The 19553-nt window shown below is 45.8% G+C and overlaps 1 long non-coding RNA gene across 1 annotated transcript in view; it reads right to left on the bottom strand.

Annotated features, from left to right (window-relative positions):
• Nucleotides 1-17963, bottom strand: part of LOC125414558 (uncharacterized) — a 47446-nt gene extending 29483 nt beyond the window's left edge. The window contains exons 1-2 of the long non-coding RNA XR_007236305.3: nucleotides 17676-17963; nucleotides 14534-14680 (exon numbers count right to left, since the gene is read on the bottom strand). This is a non-coding gene — a long non-coding RNA (uncharacterized LOC125414558). The remainder of the gene's footprint in view (nucleotides 1-14533; nucleotides 14681-17675) is intronic.
• Between the last annotated feature and the right edge of the window lie 1590 nt (nucleotides 17964-19553).

Here is a 19553-nt window from a genome sequence, read left to right as displayed (position 1 = left end):
ATGGGAGGCCTGCCCCTTTCTGAACAGAGAAGAAGTGGATGGAGGGGTAGGATAGACAGGAGGTGGGGGAGGGAATAGAAAGAGAGGTGGGAGGGGAAACTGTGATTGGTATGTAAAATAAATGAAAAAAAATAATAAAAAAAAGTAAAAACATGATGCCCAAGCCAACTTATAGAGAACATTTAATTTGGCGCTGTTTCAGAGGACTAGAGTCCACTTTGTATTTACACTTCATTAGTTTTTGAAGCAATCGAAAAATGATTTGCAGTGTACAGGAGGATATGTATAGTTTGTATGTAAGTATTATATCATCATATAATGAATTTAAGCCCCAAAGACTTGGTCATGACAAGGGTCCTGGAACTAACTATGCCTTCATGGACACCAAGGGTTGACATCATTACACTTAGGGAAAGGGATAAGGGATGGAACTAACGGTGTTTGAGAAACTGCCTCTGCATTTGGTAATTTTTTTATGTTATATCTTTACCTCATCCCATACATAGAAATAAGTAGTGTTTATATTAAATATAAATGTGCTAAGTATAAAAAGAAAAACTAAAGGAATAATTAGAAACATTTCTAGGAGAAAAATTTTTCTGATTGATGAAGATGAGTTCTTAAATATTCAAGAAAGGATCAATAATCAGAATACATATTTTTACAAATCATTAATTGAAAGATAGGCAACCTAAGGCTAAAACACAAAAGGTAAGAACAGAAGTTTCCTAGAAGAAATGCTTAATAAATATAGGTAAAAGTAGGTAGTATTATCTGTTATCAGAGGCACAAAAGTTAAACTACATAAAGATATATTTGTCAAACATTAGGTTGGTAACATGATTCTGTGTAGACAAGAGGGTAGAAATTGAGATTCCTGCTCAGTATGAGTTGGAAAGTAAGTGGGTGTCATTTTCGTGACAGACAATTCTGTAGACGTTATCAATATTTAATATGAATGCATTCCTTCAAAGGTCAAATTCTCTTGGAAACATTTATGCAGAGAAGAGGCACACTCTTTATAAGGAACCAAGCAAGGTGTACACTGCAGCATTACAATATCTGATGGCAGAAGACTGGACTCAGATTAAGCTCCTATCATATGGAGACGATGACACAAGCCAGAACACATCCATCCTTGGCAACAAACATTATAGAGTGTAGTGCGGTGGGTAGAGAGCAGGAAATGGGAGCCTACTCCCGTGTGAAAGGGGCTTCAACGTTTACTGCTAAGTGAAAAAGCAGTGTAGATTGACAGACGTGGACTTATTTGGTTTTATTTGAAGAACACATGCAAATAAAATTGTGTGTCTCTGTGTTTGTGCTCTTAAAGAGGGAGAGAAATGCAAGCAAAACTGAAAATAATGACCGTCTCTGGGAAGAAAGTTAAAAGTTATGATCAGCAGAGGAGACACTGTCTACTGCATCTAAACAGCTGGTCAGTGACAGAGGTTGGAGGGACAATTATCGCTTGTGTAAATTTACAATCAATCCTGTCAATGGTTATATTATTTTCAAAGACACTAAAACATACAAACTTTAAAAAGACCAGTCAGAAAAACAAGATCTAAATAGACTATTTCCAGAGGAAATGAATTTGAGGTTGAAAGATGGAAGTTACTCTAAGCATGGAACAAAAAAAAAAAAATTGGAGTGATGATTTTAATTCTGCACAGACTTTATAACCAAGGATATAACTTGAGATAAAATAGGCCATTACCCAGATCTTAATCTATGAGGGAGCTACCGCTCTACTCAGTGATAGATACACTTATCGGGGAGACAGAGCAGTCCTCAGTGTGGATGTGCTGGCAAGGGACCTTCCAAACATGTGGAACATGCATGTACAGAAACGTGGTACCACTAAGGGGAGACATGAACACACCCACAGCCCTCACTCAGGAATCAACATTCCTCTCTCAATGGCGGCCAGAGAGTATGCAGGAAATCAGCGAAGATACCAAAGACCTGAGCACTTCTGTCTAGCCAATGTCTATAGACTCTTTCACTCAACGAGAGCGGTAAGCATGCAATTTTCAGATCTGTATAGAACATTCACAACGATCATCTTCCAGACTATGAAGTAAAACTGACTAATAAACTGAAAATAAGTAAAGTCATACAAATTATGCTCCTAGTTACAAAGGAATTTCTCAAAATCAGAAAGATATCTGGGAAATGAATAATACTAGGTTACCCTTCTGAGAACAAAATATCATGCAATTTCCTTGGGCCTTCTCTTCTGTCCTCAGGATAGGTTTTGACTATTCTCTTCATCAATCATGTACATTCCTTTAAAGTTTCTGACAGGTACTTATTTGCTTGTTTTGTTGGGGTTGCTGTTGCAAATGGGATGTTACAGTTTGCATGAGAAATGTCCCCCACAGACTCAAGCATTTGAACACTTGGTCCCCAGTTGGTGGTGCTGATAGGGGAGGTTACAGAATTTTTAGGATGCCCGCCTTGCTGGAAGAAGTACAACACTTGGGGCGGGCTTTGAGAACTCGTTTCTGCTCCCTACTTCCTGTTTGTTCTCTCTGCTTTCTTTGTGTGCACTTGAGATTGATCACTCAACATCCCACTCCCATCACCACTCTGGATGCCTGCTGCGATACCTCCTCCCTGCCGTGATGGAGCCTTGTCCCTCTGCAACCTCAAGACAAAACAAACCTTCCATCTGTAAGTTGCTTTCAGTCATGGTGTTTCCTCACAGCAGCAGGAAAGTAACTGGTAAAGATACTTAAATTGTTTAACATTTTATTTGTCTATATATTCGCTCATTCAATGTTTGCATATTTGGTGTGTGTGTGTGTGTGTGTGTGTGTGTGTGTGTGTGTGTTATGCATTGTTACAGCATGCATGTGGAGGTCAGAGGGCAATCTACAGTAAGGAGCCACTTCTGTCCCTCCACTATAGGATTCAGGAGTTGAACCAGGTCATCCAATTTGAAGGCAAGAACCTTTACTTGCTAAGCCATCTCCCTGGTCTCATAAAGGGGACATTTTAATACATGCCATTTTATTACTGATTCATATTTGCATCTAAGGGTTTTGCACATTAAAAGTATGGCCACCATATTAAATCCAATTTTTCTGATCATTGTTTTGAATATTTCAAGAATTAAGGTCAGACCATCTATAAATTTTGAGAATTTCCTCATTTTAAAAATTACTTTTATTATGTGCCTTTGTTTTTTTTTTTGTTCTAATAATAAATAGTACCACTTTGAGAATAAACTTTTTTAAAAGATTTATTTATTTATTTACTTATTTATTTAATGTGCACTGGTGTTTTGCCTGTATATACTCTCTGTGAGGGTGTCGGACCCCCTAGAACTAGAATTATAGACAACTGTGAGCTACCTGTGGGTGCTGGGAATTGAACCAAGGTCCTTTGTAAGAACAGTCAATGCTGCAAACCACTGAGCCATCTCTCCAGCCCCGAGAATAAACTTTTTAAAATGATGTCTAGAGCATTGTTTTTCATTTGTGTTTTGATGTGTTTTGAGGAGAATGTTGGTGGGCTTGTCCTTCTTTTGCTTTCTTTTTTCTTTTTCAAGACGGGGTTTCTCTGTGTAGCCCTGGCTGTCCTGGAACTCACTCTGTAGACCAGGCTGGTCTCGAACTCAAAGATCCTCCTGCCTCTGCCTCCTAAGTGCTGGGAATTAAATGTGGGTTAGACAGTATTAAGTGCTCTACCACTGGGCACATCCCAGCCCACAGGCATTGTTTTCTTTCTTACTTCAACTGACAGACTTCTGGGGTTTCATCAGGCCTAGGGCATGATTTCCATTTTATATATGTATGCATCTATATGTGTGTAGATATATGCACATATATGTATTATGTATGTATACATATGTATACATGTATGCACATATATTTAGTGAATTATAAAAAAAGCTCAGGAAGTTAAGGAGGAATGAGGAGGTGGGAGTGGATATGTGAGGAATTAGGAGGAGTGGGTGTGAGTATGATCAAAATATTGTGTATATATGTGTGCGTGATATAATGTATACATAATATACATATAATAAAACATACATATACATAAATATATGTGTGTATATATGTATATAATACTTGGATCAACCGTCAGTAGCTCTTCAGTATTGGGGGTCCCTGAGCCCCATCCTGCTCCATGCTGGAATGCTGATGGCTTGATCTTAAGCAGATCTTGCACAGACAACCACAGATGCTATGAATCCATGAGTTACAGCAGTCCCATCTTGTCCAGAAGATACCAGTTCACTCTAGTCCTCCCCAATCTCTGGCTCTTGCAGTCTTTCCATACCCTCTGCTTGGTGGTCCCTGGGTATTAGAGAGGGGCTATGATACAGGCATTCTATTTGTAGCTGAGCATTCAATAGTCACGTATCCTCTACATTTTGACCAGTTCTGAGTTTCTTCATTTATCACCATCCACTTTCAAAAAAACTTCTTTGATGAGGTTTGAAAGCTATGTGTAGAACGTGATTTCTTTTCCTCTTTTTTCTATCTATCTATCTATCTATCTATCTATCTATCTATCTATCTATCACCTACCCACCTACTTACCTACTTACCTACCTACCTATCTATTTAAGGTTTGGGATATTTTTTTTGAGACAGGATTTCTCTAGCTGTCCTGGAACTTGCTCTGTAGAGCAAGCCGACCTCAAAATCACAGAGATCCACCTGCCTCTGTCTCCCCAGTGTTGGGCTTAAAGGCGTGTGCCACCACCACTGGAATGAAACGACAAGGTAGCAGCTCTAGCGTGGCTGCACTTTGCTAAGGAAAGTAGAGAGCCTCACCCCACGCAATAGCACACCTGTGGGGGAACTGCTTATGCTAGCTCCTCAGGCTTCTTCAGAGAACCAGGTGTGATCAATCACACAAGTAACCCCACAGCGGCAGCTCTCAGGAAGTTTCTTGTGGCCTTTTGAAGATACCGGGCTGAGGATGTCATTTCAGGGGCATGAGGACACTGCCTCTCTCGGAGCCTGATGAAAGGGGAGTTCAGCCAATCACATTCTGTCCATGGGGCATGTTGCCCTAAGGCAAAAATTTACCTATAAACCTGGTGGTGTGCTTCCCCGCTCTCTCTTGACCCCTGCATTCCGGACGGACCGTTGAGACTCTGGTGTAAGTTTTCCCTTTTTCCTACTAAAAGCTAAATCTTTTATATAGTATTGGTCTGTTTATTCTATCGATCGACCACGCCCGTTACAGCCTGCAATCCTTCAACTCAGCTCTGCAAATTCTTCTGGTGTCCTGCAGATAAGTCGACACTTGGAGTCAATCTGGCTTCCAAGGAGAATTGGCAGTGACTCTGAGGATCAGAGGAGAAACCACACTTGCTGGGTGTCAGGAGGAACCACACTTGCTGGGTCAAGCACAAAGCTCTCTCTTTCCCAATTCCACCGGGGACCTCAGACATGGTCAAAGCGGGATGAAGAAAGTTCACGCTTCTGACCATCTGCTGAGCAATTTGATGAAGGAGCCACAGAATCTATGTCAGGGAAGTCCTGCCCAGTTTCTATGGGTGTGAAATGGAGGGCACAGCTCTACATGGAGACCATAGCATCCACTCCACAAGGAAGGGGTGAATGAACATGGGTTGTGATGTCTGTAACTTTGTTGGTACCGTGCTTGCCTAACAGATGCAAAGCCCTCGGCTTGATCCCCAGAACAAAAATAAAAATAGAGTTGAAGGCATTTGAGGCCTGTGAAATGTGTCTCAAAAAGAGGTTGGGGGATGGGGTGGATCCCTAGCCCAAGGAAGACAAGGCAGAGAAATGCCTCTGGTCTTGCCTTCCCTTGCTGTATTGCACTTTGTAATATGAATTTCTTAGATGACTGAGTGTCACTGTGTATTTTGTGGACATGTATAATTTATTCTTTGGAGTTTCTAGCACTTTCAACTGTAGTGGTTAGGGTGGGGCAGGTCTAGGGTAATTGCTACAATAATAAAGAAGGATTTTTTTTTTAAAAAAAATCTCCTTATGGTCCTGTTCCATTGTTACCTAACATAACAATAATGAACCAGTCATAGTGAACAAGACACTGTGGGCCACTCAAACATCTGAGGTGTGGTAAAATCCTAAATCATCCTTTGTGCTTCCTTCTTAATGCACCATCCTGCCTAGAGGACATTTTTGTCTCTCCCATACTAACACTAGAAATCAAGTGGCTGATTGTTAAGCAAAACTCTCAGGCAGGCCTTTCTGCGCCACACCTTAGCCTAATCATCTTGATGACGGCGGTACTGAAATGCACTCTGACGCCACGATCGTCACACCACCCCTTGACGGGCTGACACAAACTGGCCAAGAATCCCCAAAATCATCTACCTTCTTTCTAAGTAATGTTTTTACTCTTAGGGGAACTTTTGACTCAAAGCCTGGGGTCACTCAAAGGACAACAGCACCCAGGGTACTGAATGCAACTGGAGATATAACTGTCTTACTTGGGGGTCCTAACAATGCAATTTCAGTCCCAGGAGTAAGACAGTTCTCTTTGGTGGACTTGTCCTGAGATTGATGCAGCAGATAAGGGGTCTAGACTACGCTGGAAAGATGATGTCCATGCAGAGGAGGGGACACCAGGAGTGACAGCCAGAGGCAAGACTGTCCTGATCAACATAACTAGGGACTGAAGGACAGAGATGGTGTGGTCACAGGGATGCTGGTGTGCTCTCGGGAGGAGAATGTTCTTTCGGAACATTACATTACAAACACCTGGGGCTCTGGTGTTTCCACTGGTAGGGCCTGAGCCAAAGCCAGGACTTGGTATCACTTTTGTCCTCCGGTTTTCTTAGTGTGGCCAACCCTCTTCAAACTGGTGATGATCTGAGCAACCTCCGTATGAGCCACAAAAGCCTCTTCATCCCCCCTCCGCCTCTCTCTCTGTGTCTCTCTGTCTCTCCCTCCTACCTCTTCACACGGCTAATGGCTAGAGATCATTAAAGTGTTTTTCCTACAGGCAAGATCCTTGTAAAAGTGAACCCAGAATCTACTCTTCTGCCGCTGTACGCTCTGAACCTCTTTGTATTCTGTTCCTGTCAGCATCCTGGCCCAACTAAATGAAAGTGTCCTTGTCAAGGGAAGTCTCATAGCCCAAGACGTCAGTGGGAAGACGTGCTCCCTCTGGCGGAACCGGTTCAGTGGACAAGGGTGACGGAGCTGAAACAGGAGATGGCGAGAGTCAGGAAACCCTGGATCTGAGAGCTGGCTTCGTCATTTGCTGTATGGTTTGGGTCAAATCTGCCAAATTGATTGACTTAACTTCTCAATCTGGAGAAATTATTTTCCCTCTGTTGCACTGTCGAGAGAAGGCCGGGGGCCAGTTTGCAATGTACTTTGGAAGTCAAAAGTCCCTATGCACACAGTCCTGCCCTTACATGTCAGGCTACTAGCTCTTCCGCACACTGCACTCAGATGTCCAAAACAAACGCAGCGTCTTATTTTTGATGACTGACCCAGTCTTCCCCAGAGGTCCTCATCCCTTTGCAAGGGACACCAACAATGGCCCCTACCGTACTGATGCCAACATACTTGTTGAGATTCAAGATGCCTTATCCACTTACTCACGCCTCATCCTATGAAGTGGGTGGCAACAGAACCTCCTACTTGTAAAAGTGAAAACAGATTTGAAATATGCTAGCTAGTGATTTCCAGTCTCTGACTAATCCAACAGTTTCATGTCAATTTAAAGCAGCCACGCACACAAACACCAAAATCTTTAGCCTTTTCTCCCTCCAGCTGTCCAGTATGAACTATGGATACCATGGGTCGGGGTGAGGGATGACTCAGATAGTCTATGTCCATGACCTTGAGTTGATCTCCCTCTTCTCGGTCCTCTAGAGGACCTTTAGGATATGGTGGCCCCTGTCTATCGAACCTTGCTGGTGTGTGTCAAAGAGGCTGCCGTGGCTCATAGCCAGCTACTCTACATCCCCCCTGGTCTGACTCAGACTCACCCACTTCTTACTGGTACTCAAGGGCTCCCTGGGACCGACTGAGAACACTCTGTCTCTCCACTGTGGTGACATCTAACACAAGATCACTATCCAGCTCCACTCTTGGATATGTTCCAAACAACGTGAGAGGACTCTGCCCAAAGGTAGCATCCCACCCAGGCCAGCCATACACACCTATTGCATACATGTAACGAGTCTTTCTCTGTCCCGCCAGTCAGCTCCCAAATAACTACATAGAAACTTATTATTAATTACGAAAGCTCGGCCGATAGCTTAGGCTTCTTTCTAACTAACTCTTATAACTTAAATGAACCAAACTTCTCTTCACTTTCAGGCTGCCATGTGGCTCATGGCTTGTTACGTCATCTCCTTCAGGTCATGCCTCCTCTGCATCTCCTCGCGACTCCACCTTCTTTTTCGCGGCACTCTCTCTGCTCCAAAAATCCTGCCTACCTATTGGCCATTAACCTCTTTCAAGGATGCATCTTTCACACAGTGTAAAGGAATATTCCATAACATATACAAGCTAGAGTTTAGGGTTTGGGGATCAGAGAACAAAGCATAGGCCCTGCTGCCCTACTAGAGTTGACATTCCAAAAACCCTGTGGCATTGGAGGGGTGACCCTTTCAGGGGTCTCCTCCCAAGGTCCACTCATCATCTCGGTCTCTCTCTCAATCTGTGTGTATCCTCCCCTAGGGAAGGAATGCCAGGGAAGTTCTTTGTGATGGAAAAGGCCCTCTCTTCTCATCAAGCCTAACCTGGAAGCCTACTGTTCTGATAACTGATAACAAGGCAAAGAAAGCAAACTGTGAGACTCCAAGTCAAACAGGAGGCAATGATTGACCTCTTGTTCTGGGGGTTCTACCCTGGCTTCAGCTAGTCTCAGGGTTCAGGGTTGGAGTTAGAACATTAACAGAGAACAAAAGATTTAATTTTAAAAACTTCAACTCTGTACAACTAGTACAACTAGTACTTAAACTCTGTACAACTAGTCAGGACAGAAACAAACGAGACGACGGATTCAGCATATTTGGAAAGGCTGTCGCTTTTAATGTGCTCTTGTAGCTTTCAGTAGACTTGTTCACAGCAACAACACTGTAACGGTTTGAATAGGAAATGTCTCCCACAGGCTCATATATCAGGGACTTGACTGTAAGCTGATGAGCTCTGGGGTGGCAGTTAGATCGTGGGGGATTTGACCTAACGGGTGGATGAACTCCCCCCGTAGATTCACAATATGATAGTATTATTGAGAGGTGGTGGACAGTAGGAAGTGGGCTCTGGCTGGGGAAATTGGTCATTAGGGGTACATCCTTGGAAGCTATGTCTTGTCCTGCCCCCTTCCTGTATCCCCCTCTGCTTCCTGCCATACAACCTTGCTGCCATGAGGTTATTATTCATATGGACTCAAAATTTTGTTCATTTTGAGGACTGTTGAGTGAAATCTCTGAAACTGTGAGCCGAAATGAGTGACCTTCCATTTACACTGTTCTCTCCGGTAATTTGCTCACAGTAATGTAAATCAACTAACACAGACGCCCAGTGAGACTTTTATTTAATGAGCAATTGTTTACTAGAGAACACACCCCACATGACTCGTGCCAAGGAATCCAGTCTGCAGGCCCGAGAGGGCAACTTACCCACACACCCACAAAACTGTCTTCAGACTGTCTTCAGCACAGAGGAGTATGCCCAGGGGCTCTTCTTGCTGTGGAGGGCAGCGAGGAGTAGGAGCTCAAACAAAACTCAAGCCTGGCCTAGAGAGAGGAGTGTGGAGTAAGACTGTTTGGGACTCCTCCTGGAAGAGCAGCAGATTGAGATAAGCAAGGGAAAAGGAGGCAGAGGGCAGGAGAAGCAGCAGGCATGGGCAGGACGGCAGGAACGGGCACGCTCAGGGCTAACAGAAAGGCCAGGGTAACCCAGGTAGAACAGCAGGACTTGAAGCCAAGTAAGAAAGAGGCGCTTATGAAAGGCCTAGAAACCAAAGAGAAGAGCTAGGCTTTGAACTGGGTTTTCATGGTTTTTTTTTTCTCCTTAAGTTTATAAATAGAACCAAATATCGTCAAACACAAGTTCATTTCCTACCGATGCTGGTAGAAGTCTAACTTCATTGGTGGGCAGCTCTCCTCCTCGTGGTAATTCAAGAACCCAGGAACTTTTATCTCCGAGGCTAAACCTCAGCACCTTTGGTGTCTGCCTGGAGCTGATGCTACTCGGGAGCGAGACATTTCTTTAACATCCTGATGCCTGGAACTCAGGATATCTGCTACAGCTCAATACACAGAAGATGAGGGACCATCAGCCGGCCATGTGACAAGGGAGGAGAGAGAAATTCTTAGAAGGCTGGGAGCGCATATCTGCTCACATGAAAACCTCTACGGAGATGCCGTGGCAGATCTCAACCCTCGCTCCATCACCTCATCGTCCCAGCACAAATAGGGAAGTTAGGGCAAGATGACTGACTACCAGCTGCAAGCTGACAGCGTGGATGGGGGCCACTCGTCGTGCATGAAGCAAAATGGCAGCTGACGGCAGCAGAATGTAGAAGAAGATGCTGCGGTAAGAACGGTAGAACTGGAGGGAGGGACCAGTCTCAGGAAAAGAACAACAGCAACAAAAGATGCTTGGGTACTTTATTAGTTGCAAGGTCATTGCAGGGTCAGTGAAAGAGGCACTGACAACCAGCTCTAGACTGAGGGAGTCTGTCTGCAGAAGGAAGGGAGAGCGAGGTGCCACCTTTGTCTTGTAAAACAGATAAACTTCTTGTAAAAGGATGAATGCCTGTGAAGGAGATTCACTGTAAGTGATCTCAACGCTCTTGGAGTGACTGTGACCTCGAGCTGTAGGACGACGCCCCACTGCCCTCAGAGAAGTTGAGAGGACTTTCGGCCACAGCTCTTGGGGGTCGACACAGAATAAACTAGCATTGTCCTCCCTTCAGATTGGCCTTGAGCATTTTAGATACCAGGAAGCCAACACTGTTGTCTATAGATGTTTCGGAGACTCGGCTCCTTCTTTTCCATGAAATCTAGTGCCGCTTCCTCTACCTGCGTTTAGCGCCGAGTCTCCATTTCGTAGATGTCAGTCGTAAACGTCAAGGGTCTTTCAGGAATCTAAATACTCCACAGTTCACTCTTGGACTCCATTTGACAAACGGCCCCACTGAATGGTGGGTCTTATTGCTGTCAGGTATCCTTGCCACACCCGAGTCCCCGCCCACAGCCCTATACACACAGTCCCTCCCAGAAAGGGCATCTCTCTCCCCTGGGTTTGGTGACTAATGTTTGATTCAGATGTGCTCCTCATCCGCGTGTCATTTTTTCCTAACAGCACATCCACACGGTCTTTTCTCTCCCCACATCAACCTGGGGAGATGACTCATCCGCCGTTCGCTATGGCCCCAGCTCCTCTCACCTCCTCACGCTCCCCCCACAAGATTGTCTGAGCTGGAATGAGCAACAGAAAGGCAGCTCATCTCAAGAATAATAGAGCGCCAAGCCAAAGATCTGGTAAAGAGAGGCTCAGACTGTAGGCAGGATGAGGGGATGGGAGGTGGGGCCAGTGAGGAGAAGTGGTCAGTAAGGGAGAATGTATGAGAAAAGTCAAGGCTGGGGGCTGCCACAACCCGGCTAAACCCCGAGTCCACGAAGTACTCTGGACCTCCCTCAATCCTAGCTAGGGCCTTCCCATGATACCCGCAGCTCCCTAGTAGGCTCAGTTCCATGATTCATCAAGTGTATTCCCACGGTGGCTCCGAGGACTAGAACAAAGAGCAAGTCAAAGTGCAGCTCTGTAGGATGACTTGGCTGCAGAAATCACACAAAGGTGACTTAGGAGTCACAGTCACAGGAGAGATTTATGGGCTGCCAGGGATCTGGTATGACCTGCCCTACAGAAGCGCTCACCGCCCGGGGGTACACCAGCTCACCAGGCTAAAAGGTGGAGAGGCCTTGCAGCTCACCAGCCTGGCTCTCGCTAGACTTCTCCATGGTGCAAAGACTGTATTTGAAATGCAGGGACCAAAGATTTTCTTCAACAGAGGAAATAATTGAGCAGGTTTGAGGTGAATTGCATACCCGCCCTGTGTTAGAAAACAAACAAACAAATAACCATACTCTCCTGACAGAGCTGGAAGGAATGTTGGAGATAAAAGAACAGGCTTCATACTAATTAGTAGTGACAGGTTTATAAACACAGCTTCTACTTCCCAGTTCTCTTCCTGATCCCCTGGATCCCACCTTCTGCCAGAGAATTAAAACGGGACATGTTGGCCAGGAAACTTCTAAACTGAGGATGGGAAAAAGATGTGGCTAATGTTGTCCGATAGTCAGCGCAGGTGACCACTGGCTTGCAGGGAAGCAGGCTGTTCTTGTTTCCCACCGGCTGCAAGCAAACCTACCCATGTCCATACTTCCTTTGCGAGTACGCCTCCTATTCAGATCCCTTCGCATCCCTGGTACCAAGCAGCGTCTCCTAAATACAAAGAGCCGCTAAGATGTACCCAGAGGGAGGAAAATCAGTGAAGCCCTTTCCATGTGACTAACTTCCTTCCTGCTACCCCTTGGAAATCCCTCCATTGCCTCTTCCCCATTGCTTTCACTCTTAGAGGAAAGGCTACGGAATGAGCTACTGCATCAGACAGCATCATTTGAATACAACGTACGTCACCACTGGCTGCTCCGTGGGGTCAAGTAGGTTCATCTCTGGCTCAATATCTCCCTTTACAAATTGAAATGGATGGTGTTCATCGCTTGGAAGCTTTTTGAGAAATAAATGAAATAGCACATAAATGGTCCCGAATCTGTTAACACAGAGGTGGAGCTCAATAAATCCCCATTCTTTTGTCTGACTGCCTCTGCTCCATCTATTCTGGTTTTTGTTTTTAGCCACAGTGTCAGAATTGATTGTGTCTTTCCAACTCTCACTGTTCTAGCTCCCACAGACATTCACCATATGGACCGGGGCACCCTGTGTGTGTCTACTTCCTGGCCAGCCTCATTTCAAAAAGCCCAGGGACTCACAGCTTCCATGTTTCTCTCCAAGATGGCAAGGGTCCAAACAAAATCATACTAAATCACCATTTCTACCGCTGGATGCTTTCATTGACAAGGCCTAATAGAGAAAAAGTGGAGGAAGCGGCCTTGGCTGAATCCTATGTCCATCTCAAACATCAGCAATGTTCCTAAGAACAGTCAGAAAGGCTCTGAAGCTGCCTGGGGACTTGAGGGAACATGGTAAGTCCCTCTAATAATGTACCAGGTTGTGATTTCCAGGGATGGCTGAAGCAGGGCCTCACATCCTACCCACTCTTTCAATGGAGTAAATTTTGCATCCTTCATCAAGAGGTGACCTGTCCTCAGGGGGGAATGAGCAAGACAAGCCGATACCAAGATGAGGCAGAAAGAGAGAGATTAGTCAGAGGGTAACAGATTCCTCGGAGTTCATTCCTTTGTTTCTTAGTGGTTTTTCACATTTAAGAGACCAACAAGAAGGGTGAGGTGCTTGACCCTAGGGACACAATGGAATTAGAGTAGGCGGTAGTCTAATAAAAAAAAATGGGGACACCGGCAGACTTGCTTGTTTTCTGCAGAAGGCTTGAGACTATGGCAGCCATGATGCTCTGTGACTTCCAAGGTTAAGTCAACAAAGGTGCCATAGCTTCTACCGAGTTGGTTTTTTTACAACTGCTGTCTTTACTGTTACAGCATGGAGAAGCTGTGGATTTCACAGTCCAAGAAGGCTAGAGGCAGGCTAGGTCCCAGGGTAGTGTCCCTGAGAGGAGAGGCTGAGCCTTCCCGTGCTCACTCTCACCTCCTACAGTCTAGCCCCTTCCCTAGTGGCAGTCGGGTCGGCCTCCAGGTCACCTGACCACATCCTCTAGGAGACACAATACTGAATAACTGAGAAGTGAACCATACACTTGGACAATGCTCCTGTCATTGCCTCCCTTAGTGGCAGTTGCCCTGCAGCAGGGAGAATGTTGTCCTGATGCCAGGCCCACCCACTCGTACTCTCAAGAATCCCGGTCACCTGAGAGACAGAGAAGAACCTCTGTCCTTGGTCTAACCCATGTTCACATCATAGACATCTGTCCCCGAGGAAAGGGGAGAGAGAATGGATCTTCATTGTAGACCAGCTTTTATGTCTCAACAGAACCCTGTGACATTCCAATCCAGAGAGACAAAGGCTGAGATGTGACAGAGGCAGAAATGAGGTCACTAGGCCAGCGTCTGCTGCTGGACTACTCTGAGCTCTGTACTGGGGAGGGGTCAAGGGGATCCTAGCCTACCACCAGGACACACACACAGCAATAAAGTCAGACCTACACGGTGGGTATACTCATTCTATCTAAACCACAACTGAGAAAAACGAGGTAGAAAGAGAGGCCGCTTACCAAGTACCCATGACTGGACAAGTTCAGACCCAAGATTTGTACTGGGCCTCCTCTTGGTCCTGTTGACCTTCAGTCCCTCCGGACAATGTCACAGAAGAGAGGGTCAGAGAATGCCTGAGATGCCACCTGTATCTGGTTCTCTTTCCAGCCAAACCCTGAAGAGCCCACAAGTACTTACTGAAGATGGGATTCCAGGTCTCTCCTTGGAGAATCTGATTTTCAAGGTCTGACAATGGGGATGCAGCTGGACTTTTCTTACTTTGAGACTCGAGGGTTTCAATGACTACACACTGCCTTCGTCCCATGATATTTCAGATGGAAGCAACTAGGAGGAGTTAAGAGATAGGCCAGAACTGCAAGAGACTCTGATTCTGTCAGCTCACCCCAACACCCACCTCCTATCCTATGAGCCCTTGCCAAAGGGGTCCTACAGGAGGAGCTCTGTGAACATTCCTTTCCCAGTACTGGCTCTGGGGTAAAGCTGAAACCCAATGTTTAAATCCATCCATTTGCTGTCTACGTGGTCCAAGGTCTACTGAGTCCACAGGTGTAGGCTGTGGACACGCAGGTCAGCACCACATCTGTGATGTCAAGCACTCTAGGAGACACATCTCTCCACCATCTTGCTTCACCACAATTCTGAAGTTCACCGGATTTGATTTGCTCATGGGGCATCCAAGAAGGGACTACATTTCAGAAGGCTTGCTCGGAAATAATAGAATGCTGACACAGCAGAGAGAACCTTCGCCCTTCGACAATTTCATACTTTGAAGCACTGGCTTTAAAGATCAGAGGATAGCATGCTTCAATAGCGAAGCCAGGCAAGAAGATGCAAGTGTGACGTCTGAGTGTCCCGGGGGAAGTGGAAGCGGACAGAAACTGGGTTTCCGTGGTAGGGAGGGCAGAGAGAAGCTACCAAGGACAGACTTTGTCTCTCGCAGCACCTGGGCCTTGCCTAGCAGGAACCACCTCTCCTCACCCCAGCTGCAGAGCCAAAAGGGGCATCTATAGACTGCTGCAACTTGGATCTTCAGCGTCCCCCGAGGTTCATGTGTTAAAGGCTTGGGCACAGGCTTGGCACTGTTAGAAGCTGGTGGAGCCCAGTGGGAGGTCTTAAGTCATTAGAGGAAAGCCCTAGAAGCAGATATTGGGGTTTCAGATCCTTTTCCTTCTCTCTGTTGTAGCCCAGACTTGAGGTGAAGAGTCTTGTCACCTTCTCCCACCATTGTGCTCTGTCACAGGTCCCATGGGTCCCCGAGAGAAACCCGTAAAATTGTGAGCCAAAAGGAACCTTTATTCTCTATAAGCTGGCTGCCTCAGATGTTCATGAGCCCTGACCATCACACATACAACACACTTAGGCCGCCACTGGTCCCTCTGATGCTGATCAGAGAAGACGGGGAACACTGAATGATGGGACCCAGCACACCAGCCAGCACTGGGAAACGGAATCTGAAGGCTAATGCCCAAGAGAAAGGGAACGCTTGGGATCTTATTAGGAACGGTAGCGGCAACATAGATGTAGTTAACTTGGTGCTTATTGATTCTCTAGAAATGAATCCCCTTGGGCATGATAGTGCTGATGTATCTCACATAGACTTCTCTGCTACAGTGGCTAATACTGGGGATTTCCTTGAAGAACATTCAGCCTTGGAGACAGGCCAGCTTCAGAGGTTGTTTTATGTTGTTTCTGGTGCAAACCTTGAAGGCAATTCCATTCAGCCTTCCATGCCTCACACTCAGATGGTAGTGACCCAGTGACACAGTGACCCCAGTGCAGGCTTGGTTATTTGGCTTTGGGGGGGGGGGCTTTTTCCTTATAAGCACTCAACGTTAATGTTCCAGAGTCATAGTCTCCCACCCTCTGTAAAGAATGGGGAGAGGAAATCCAGTCAGCATGCCTTTATTTTCATTTCTCTGCTTAAGGAAAAACAAAACAAAACAACAAAACCCTAGCGTGTGCACCTCTGAAGATGACATCATGCTGAACCTCGGAATGGAATTCTTTCTATCCTCTGCGGTAAAAGTTTAAAGGATACCCTGCTTAAAGGATGGTAGATCGCATCACTTCCAAAGATGTCCCCCGAGATTTGGACTAATAGCCTACCAGCCTCATCTTTATCCAAACTCTAGGATGGCAAAAGACGGAGGTGACTTAAAGAGTCATGTCACCCAGAGGACCAAACCACGATGCTCACAGAGGCAGATAAAGCAATAAGTGATTCAACCCAGATGGGGACTCTTGTGACTCAGAGTTTGCAGTTCATCCGAGAAATACCATTCAAACGGCTTAAGACTTTGTGCAGTTGAACTCCAAATCCCTAGGCTTTTCCTCCCAAGTCAAGTGAGTTCATTTCCTTGAGCCTCCATAACACATGGCCTCCAATTTGGTGGCTGAAAGCAATGAAAATTGATTCTTTCCTAGTTCTAGAGGTCAAAGGTCCAAGCTCAAAGAAGGCAATGGGAGCCGGGCGGTGGTGGCGCACGCCTTTAATCCCAGCACTTGGGAGGCAGAAGCAGGCGGATCTCTGTGAGTTCGAGGCCAGCCTGGTCTACAAGAGCTAGTTCCAGGACAGGTACCAAAAACTACAGAGAAACCCTGTCTCAAAAATCAAAAAAAAAAAAACAAAAACAAAAACAAAAACAAAAAATCAAAGAAGGCAACGGGGCCATGGCTCCCCGGAAGGTTCAAAGGAAGACTCCTTCCTTGTCGCTTCCGATTTCAGATAGTTCTGTGCTCTCTGTGGGCTGTGGTCAGGTCACTTCAGTCTCTGCTGCTGCCCCCATGTCACCTTCTGCCTGTCTTAGAAGGATGATTGTCATTCTCTGTAGGATTCACCTGCATAATCCAGAATGACCTCATCTGGTACCACTCTTGACTCTCTTTGCAATGCCCCCTCTTTCTGATTAAGGCCACATTAACTGATTAGGACATACGCAAACCATTTGAGGGTCAGCAGACAAACCGGTCCACTAGAACGGAGTGAGAAGTGAGCAAGGAACCACACTGCAGGTGGATCTCAGCAAAGTGACTTCTCTTTGTCTGATGTCTAAGGGGGACTCACATCAACGCTTGTTCTTTGCCTTTACAGGCTAAGACGCTCCTTCAGTCTTGGGGATAGGCAACTATCAGGAATTTTCGCTGCTTTAACCTGTTATAGTACTGACTCTTATTCCGCCTTTGAATGGAGTAGAAACTCATCCCTTTTTGATGGAGTTGAACCTCTTTCTGATTTTTTAAGCCCCTCCTCCTGCCCAGCTGTGTTCCTGGCTGTCATCTCTCCCCTCACGACATTCTGAATTCTGCAGATCCTTGGTACCTCCTTCAGGATTCTCTAACGCCTGTCTCTCAAGCTTCTGTCTTCATCTGCACCATCCATCAGGAGGCCTTGTTCGAGCAGAGACCGCTGGGCTCCATGTTCAGTTTCTGATGCAGTAGGCTTGGGAGTTGGGGCTAAAAGCTGACATTTTGATCTGAAAAGGTGATCATACAGTTGGTCCAGAGGCACAGTGAAAACCACCACTCTAACTCCATTCCTCATGCTCTCCAAGGGGACTTCTTACTGTTCTCCCATCACACCCGGCTCAGCTTCCACCTGTCTCTAGCCCTCTGGAGGGCCACTTACCAGCTATCCTGCATATCATATATTTGCATTGTGATTCACAATGGTAGAAAAATTGCAGTTATGAAGTCATAAAATAACTTTATGGTTCGGGGTCACCACAGTATGAGGAACTGCATTAAAGGGTCCCAGCATCAGGAAGGTTGAGACCCACCGCTGGTTTAGTTCAGTCTTACATCTACAGATTCCCACCTACTCATTCCATCCCTTGAGGCCCATCTAAAACCTTTCCTCCTTTTCTCCACCCTCCTACTTCTCTAAATCAAAGCCAAGGACACCCAAATCACCAGGCTCACTCAGACACTCTCAGGAAACAGGAAAATCCAGTCCCGAGCTGGGGAAATGGTGGGTACAGTGACAAGCCTGACTTTAGTGGGAGAGTCCACTCGACTCCTAACGTGGGTAGTCTGGGGCTGGCTCCAGTGTGGCCACGGAGATTACAGAGAAAGCATCCAACCCCGTTTCCACCCACCAGAATGCCCATGCTCTCTCTGTCCTCACCAGCCCCACGTGCCCCCGTGTACAGCAACTCCCCTCAAGGGCGAGCCTCCAGATGCCAGCAGACCGTCTTCCCAGGACATTGAGCAACACTTGGTGAAGGATTTCCAGCATTCATGTGCTCCCCACCAGCCTGCAAGACATTTTCTCTAAGGAATTTCAACACACATAACTAGCGCTTTGTTCCACTGTGAATGAGGGCTTGTCTGGGTGCCAGGGTTGCACCACACGGGAGATTAACAAACAGGAGCTCAACCTCTTAGCGGGCGCAGTTCAGTCTCTATGATCTTTCTTAATACTATGCACAAATGTCAAGCCACTCTTAAAAAAAAAAAAAAACAAAAAAAAAAAACATGTGGGGAGGTTGTCGGGCCCATTCACAGACCTAATTAATGTAGATGATCTGACCTTGGAGATCCTCTTAATGTCAAGTGCCCATTGTCAATTTTGCTGAAGACAATTTGAGCGAAGGGTGGCAAAGAACTGTCGTCACCGCTCAGCTAATGGTGTGTTGATACTCAGGAGTTCCTCACACATTTCCCTGATGCCCTCAGACGTGGAAATTTCTTAAATAAGATGTCAAGTGGTTGTAGTAATCGTTCGCATAAAGCTCGTGTGTGCCAAGAGAACAATTGACTTCTATACGAATGGCTTGGGGAGTCAACTGGAAAGGAAAAGGCTAACCTAGTTCTGAGTTCACTGCACACAAAGACCCAGTTAAGGATGGTATAGAGGGCTTCCTTCTGTCACAGGCTTGCCCCGCATAGTGCCATGTGGTCCTAGACAGTTTTCATAAGATAATCTGCATTTGTTTTCTAAGGCTGTCATAAGAAACAACAACAACATAACATAAACAACAACCAAAGTATTTCCTCGGAATTCCAGAAATGAAAAGTCAAAAGTGGAGAAACAGGATTCCTGAGGCCTCTCTCCATGGCTTCATGACGGCTTCCTCCCCTTCATCCTCACACGGTCTCCCTTGTACTTACCTGTGCTCTAACCCTCTCTTCTCTTAGGGGCACTGGTTGTGCTGGGTCAACTATAGACACTTATTACATTGAGATTTCCTTTGTAAAG

This window comes from Myodes glareolus, chromosome 23 (genome assembly GCF_982192425.1).
Source record: "Myodes glareolus chromosome 23, mMyoGla1.1, whole genome shotgun sequence".
Taxonomy (NCBI): domain Eukaryota; kingdom Metazoa; phylum Chordata; class Mammalia; order Rodentia; family Cricetidae; genus Myodes; species Myodes glareolus.
The sequence above is the reverse complement of the archived record's forward strand: the minus strand, read 5'-3'. Positions and strand labels throughout refer to the sequence as shown.